Below are 5,175 nucleotides of genomic sequence, written 5' to 3'. Positions count from 1 at the left end.
GTAGAGACAGGGTTTCACCGTGTTAGCCAGGATGGTCTCGATTTCCTGACCTCGTGATCCACCCGCCTCGGCTTCCCAAAGTGCTGGGATTACAGGCTTGAGCCACCGCGCCCGGCCAGAGCTGTGTGTTTTAACAAGACCTCTGGGTGATTCTGATCTTTGATAAAGTTTGAGAATTACTACTCTAGCATTGGGGGAAGCAACCCCTTCTGACTTACGTGACAAATAAATAAACCTTAGCAAGAGATAGCGAGAGGCTTCTAAATTCACCCTCCATATTCACTGTTATTTTTCATTACTCTTCTGGAACTATGCAATCCTCCAGAACTATGCAATGCTCTTTTGGCTGTGTTTTTCTATACACTTTTCCTTGAGAGGGGTGGGGGTGGGTGTGTGTGTGTGTGTGTGTGTGTGTGTGTGTGTGTGTGTGTAGATAGACAGATATACTTTCAAAGTAATGTCTAAGACTATATTTATCATTCTGACGTCAAATTGTTTTTGGTTCTTGTCTGTCTCGTTTTTTTTTTCATATTAGTATCATTCTCTCAGTCAGTCAAGTGGTTCTGTTTTATTTTTCTCACAGTCAAGAAGTCCTATTTTGAATTTGAAAGGTTTCATTCTTTCGCCCAGACTGGAGTGCAGTGGCACAATCAGAGATCACTACAGCCTTGAACTCCTGGGTTCAAGCAATCCTCTCACCACAGTCTCCTGAGTAGCTAGGACTATAGGCATGTACCACCTCACTTGGCTAAAGAGAATGGGGTCTTGCTATGTTGCCCAGGCTGGTCTCAAACTCCTGACCTCAAACGATCCTCCCCACTCAGCCTCTTAAAGTTTTAGGATTACACCACGCCTGGCTTAATTTTGCTTTCTTAAGACAAAACCTAAACATACCCATTTTGTAAAAACTAGTAAACCACTGTTTTCTTTAAAGGCTACTATTAAATCAATGGTGTAGCTTACAATTGAGGGTATCTTAGAATTGGGGAAATATGTCCTCTCTTCTGCTGTTTTTATGCGTTGACACTGACTTTCCAGCAGTACCTGGTCTTTTATTTTCACTACATCCCTTACTATGTTTGTTTAAAACGGGGGTTGCCAAACTTTAGTGTAATTAACTCCCATGTGGGAAGTCTATTAAAATGGGTTTCTAGGCTGTATCCCCAGGAACTCTATTCAACGGAACTGGAGAAAAGCTCTGTAATCTGCAGGGGTTTTTGTTTGTTTGTTTGTTTGTTTTTTGAGATGGGGTCTCACTGTGTCGCCCAGGCTGGAGTGCAGTGGGGGTATCAGGGCTCACTGCAGTCTTGGCCTCCTGGATTTAAGTGATTCTCCCTCCTCAGCCTCCAGAGGAGCTGAGACCACAAGGGTGCGTCACCATACCTGTCTAATTTTTAAATTATTTGTGGAGATGAGTTCTCTCTATGTTGCCCAGGCTGGGGACTCTGCGGTTTTGATAAGCATCCTAAGTAACTCTAATGCAGTTATTTCATGAGCTATACTTTGAGGAACACTGACCTAGAATGATATTAGGCAAAAACTACTTGCATCGTTGAGAAGTATAGTTTTGTTAATATGCAAACAGTAAGAATTCGGACCTATTTGGTTTATAATCACAATAATGAACCTCATAATTTTCACTGACTGTCTATGATGTGGTGCTTTGGGGCACAAAAGAGAATATGAAGCATGGTCACATGGAGGCAACCCAATGTAGCCGAAAGTGTGATGAATGGAGACTACAAGAACCTGGTCCTGCCACTGACTAATTTTACAAGCTTGGGTAAAAGTAAATTCATAAATTTACTTCAGTTTTCACATTTTGTAAAAGAAACAAAAAAAGGAAGACTATACTTTCAGGGATCATTTCTATAGTTCGTTACTAGAGAAGTTTCTCTGAATGTGTAGAACATCAGAAACCATGAGGAGGAGGCACAGTGTTGTCTCCCGAGCGTGAAGCCAGGTCCTGGTGTTGCTTCGCTGCAACTGCCATTTGCCATTGATTATAGTTTTTCTCTTCCTTTGGGAAAGTAAGAGGGAAAGGATGCAGTCTGAGTGGTTCCTATTAAAAAAAACAAAGAAAGAAAGAAACAAAAAAACCAGGAGGAAAATAGCTTGGATGATTTTGCTATGTGGTACTGTAGATGAAATGGAACTTATAATAAAGAGTTTATAAATTATAAATATATTTTTAAATATATTCTTATTGCCACTGCCCTCAAGTTGGTTAGGAAGACAAAACGTAAGTGTCTATAAGTAAAATAAAAATGTGACCCCTATAGGCAGTGCTTAAGGGGTAGTATGAAGTGCTTCTCAGAAAGATAATTAAATAACCAAATCAACAGAATAAATCAGCTTAGTTATTTTTGTTTGTTTGTTTGTTTGTTTTAGATGGAGTTTCGTTCTTATCACCTAGGCTGGAGTGCAATGGCACGATCTCAGCTCACTGAAACCTCCACCTCTTGGGTTCAAGCAATTCTCCTGCCTCAGCATGCCTGGCTAATTTTTTCTTTCTCTCTTTTTTTTTTTTTTTTTTTTTTTTTTAGACAGAGTCTCACTCTGTCGCCCAGGCTGGAGTGCAGTGGCACGATCTCAGCTCACTGCAACCTCCACCTCCTGGGTTCAAGCAATTCTCCTGCCTCAGCCTCCCAAGTAGCTGAGACTACAGGTGCCCACCACTATACCTGGCTAATTTTTTTCTTTTTTTTTTTTCTGAGACAGAGTTTCACTTTTTTGTCCAAGCTGGAGTTCAGTGGCACGGTCTTGGCTCACTACAACCTCCGCCTCCCGGGTTCAAGCAATTCTTCTGCCTCAGCCTCCCGCTTAGCTGGGATTGCGGGTGTCCACCATCACACCGGGCTGATTTTTTCTTTTTGGAGTTTAGTAGAAACGGAGTTGCACCATGTTGCCCAGGCTGGTCTCGAACTCCTGAGTTCAGGCAATCTGTGCATTTCGGCCTCCCAAAGTGCTAGGATTACAGGTGTGAGCCACCGTGCCCGGCCTAATTTTTTATATTTTTAGTAGAGACCAGGTTTGACCATATTGGCCAGACTGGTCTCAGAACTCCTGACCTCGTGATCCGCCCACCTCGGTCTCCCAAAGTGCTGGGATTACAGGCATGAGCCACCATGCCTGGCCTAATTCTGTGTTTTTAGTAGAAACAGGGTTTCACCATGTTGGCCAGGCTGGTCTGGAACTCCCGACCTCGGGTGATCCACCTGCCTCAGCCTCCGAAAGTGTTGGGATTACAGGCGTGAGCCACTGTACCCGGTCAGCTTAGCTAATTGTAACAGTTACCTTAGAAGACAGGATTTGTTCAGTGTTTAAAAGAAGTGAGAGTAAGGCTGGAAATAGAATCAAAGTCTGAATAAATGCAAAAAAAAAAAAAAAAGTGGTCTAATCAATTATATTATTTCTAAAGAAATCATATAACAACAGGAAGGGAGATAGTGGTCTGCATGGAGTCCAGAGAATATCCCACACAGCATAAGGGTTTGCTGAAGTGTGCTTTGATCACCATCTATTGTGGAGGTCCCCGAACATGTGGATGGTCTGGTACCAATCTATTCTCTCGATAGATTCGATTGTGGCATAGTAAGTTGAATAGTTGGATGAATTAGCCAGAAAAATCATTCAGTTAATTTTTTCTTCAGTGATGCCTTGCTTACTAAGCCACTTTGAATTATGCTTTAGCTTCTCAACTATTGATAAGACATAATGCATTGACTTGCTAACGTGAATAGCTAACTCATAAAATTATGAGGTGACATTTTAAGACCTAAGTCCCTCAAGAGTTTATCTCCTTGTCATTTGATCAAATCAGGTTGCACTGAGAAAAATCTAGCTTCTGGGTCTTAAAAGCTAACAGGTAGATTCCGTACCATGGCAATGATAATAAGGATGGATTTACCCAGTAATTCAAAAGACTAGACTACAAGATTTGGAGTCAAACAACTTGGGTTAGAAGCCTGGTCTGCCTGTTTCCTCATCTGTTAAATGAAATATATCTACTTCAAAGCATTGTTACAAAGAGTAAATGGAATCATGTATATAAATTTCTTATCAAGGTGCCTGGTACCATGTCAGGAATATTGTTTTGGTAATCTGGAAATCCCCATAGTAGGAACAAAATAAATACTTGTCAAATGAATGAACGATTATTATCATCGCCACCCTGTAAGCTTTTGGGGTGCCCTCTGCTTTGCCTCAAACTTTTCTATCTCTGCTCTCTTTAACACTGGGATAATAGAATTTCCAGAAAGTAACACATGATTAATTGCAGATGAGAGATATAAATAATAGGTGTTTCAGGCTAAAATGTGATTGAGATTACTATGGCAAGGGGGATCTAGGAAAAAACTTCAAAGACTATTGTGAACTTGGTCTAGTTTTTAAAATGGGTCATAAACTCAAATACTGACAGGGATAACTGGGGTGGGGTTAGATTAGACAAACCCAGACCAAAGAGGGCAGCCTCTACTCAGTTTCTGCCAATTGACTCTGTGCAAGGATCTAGGTTGGCTTGACCTTTCAGTTTCCACGGAAAATCTAGAATCTTGGTTTAACCATGAAACCTTACAATTATTTAATATTGATGAATAATTGAGAAAAAAATTTTTGACCAGACACAGTGGCTCATGCCTATACTTCCAGCACTTTGGGAGGTTGAGGAGGGAGGATCACTTGAGCCCAGGAGTTCAAGACCAGCCTGGACAACATACAGAGATCCTGTCTCTACAAAAAAAAAAAAAAAAATAGCCGAGCATGGCTGTGCATCCCTAATACCTATATTCCCAGCTACTTAAGAGGATGAGGCAGGAGGATAACTTAAGCCCAGGAATTTAAGGCTGTGGTGAGTCCCACTATACTCCAGCCTGGGTGACAGAGCAAGACCCTGTCTTAAAAAAAAAAAAAAAATAGAATGGGGATGATATTTAAAAAAATACAATACAGTTTGATAAAGCTACATTAGAATTATATAAATGGTAGCATTAAGTTTTGTCTAGAGGGGAAGTTTAAAATTTTACAGAAAGGAAGAAGCCTAAGCCATATATTTAACAATGTCTATTCCTTTACATTTTAAAGGAATGCCTTCTAATTGCTGTAAGTTACAAACACCATATTTCACCGTTCTCCTTTCCCCAGACGTGGATTTTTTTTTTTTTTTTTTTTTTT

This window comes from Mandrillus leucophaeus, unplaced genomic scaffold (assembly GCF_000951045.1).
Source record: "Mandrillus leucophaeus isolate KB7577 unplaced genomic scaffold, Mleu.le_1.0 Scaffold247, whole genome shotgun sequence".
Lineage (NCBI taxonomy): Eukaryota > Metazoa > Chordata > Mammalia > Primates > Cercopithecidae > Mandrillus > Mandrillus leucophaeus.
This window is presented reverse-complemented; position numbering follows the sequence as displayed.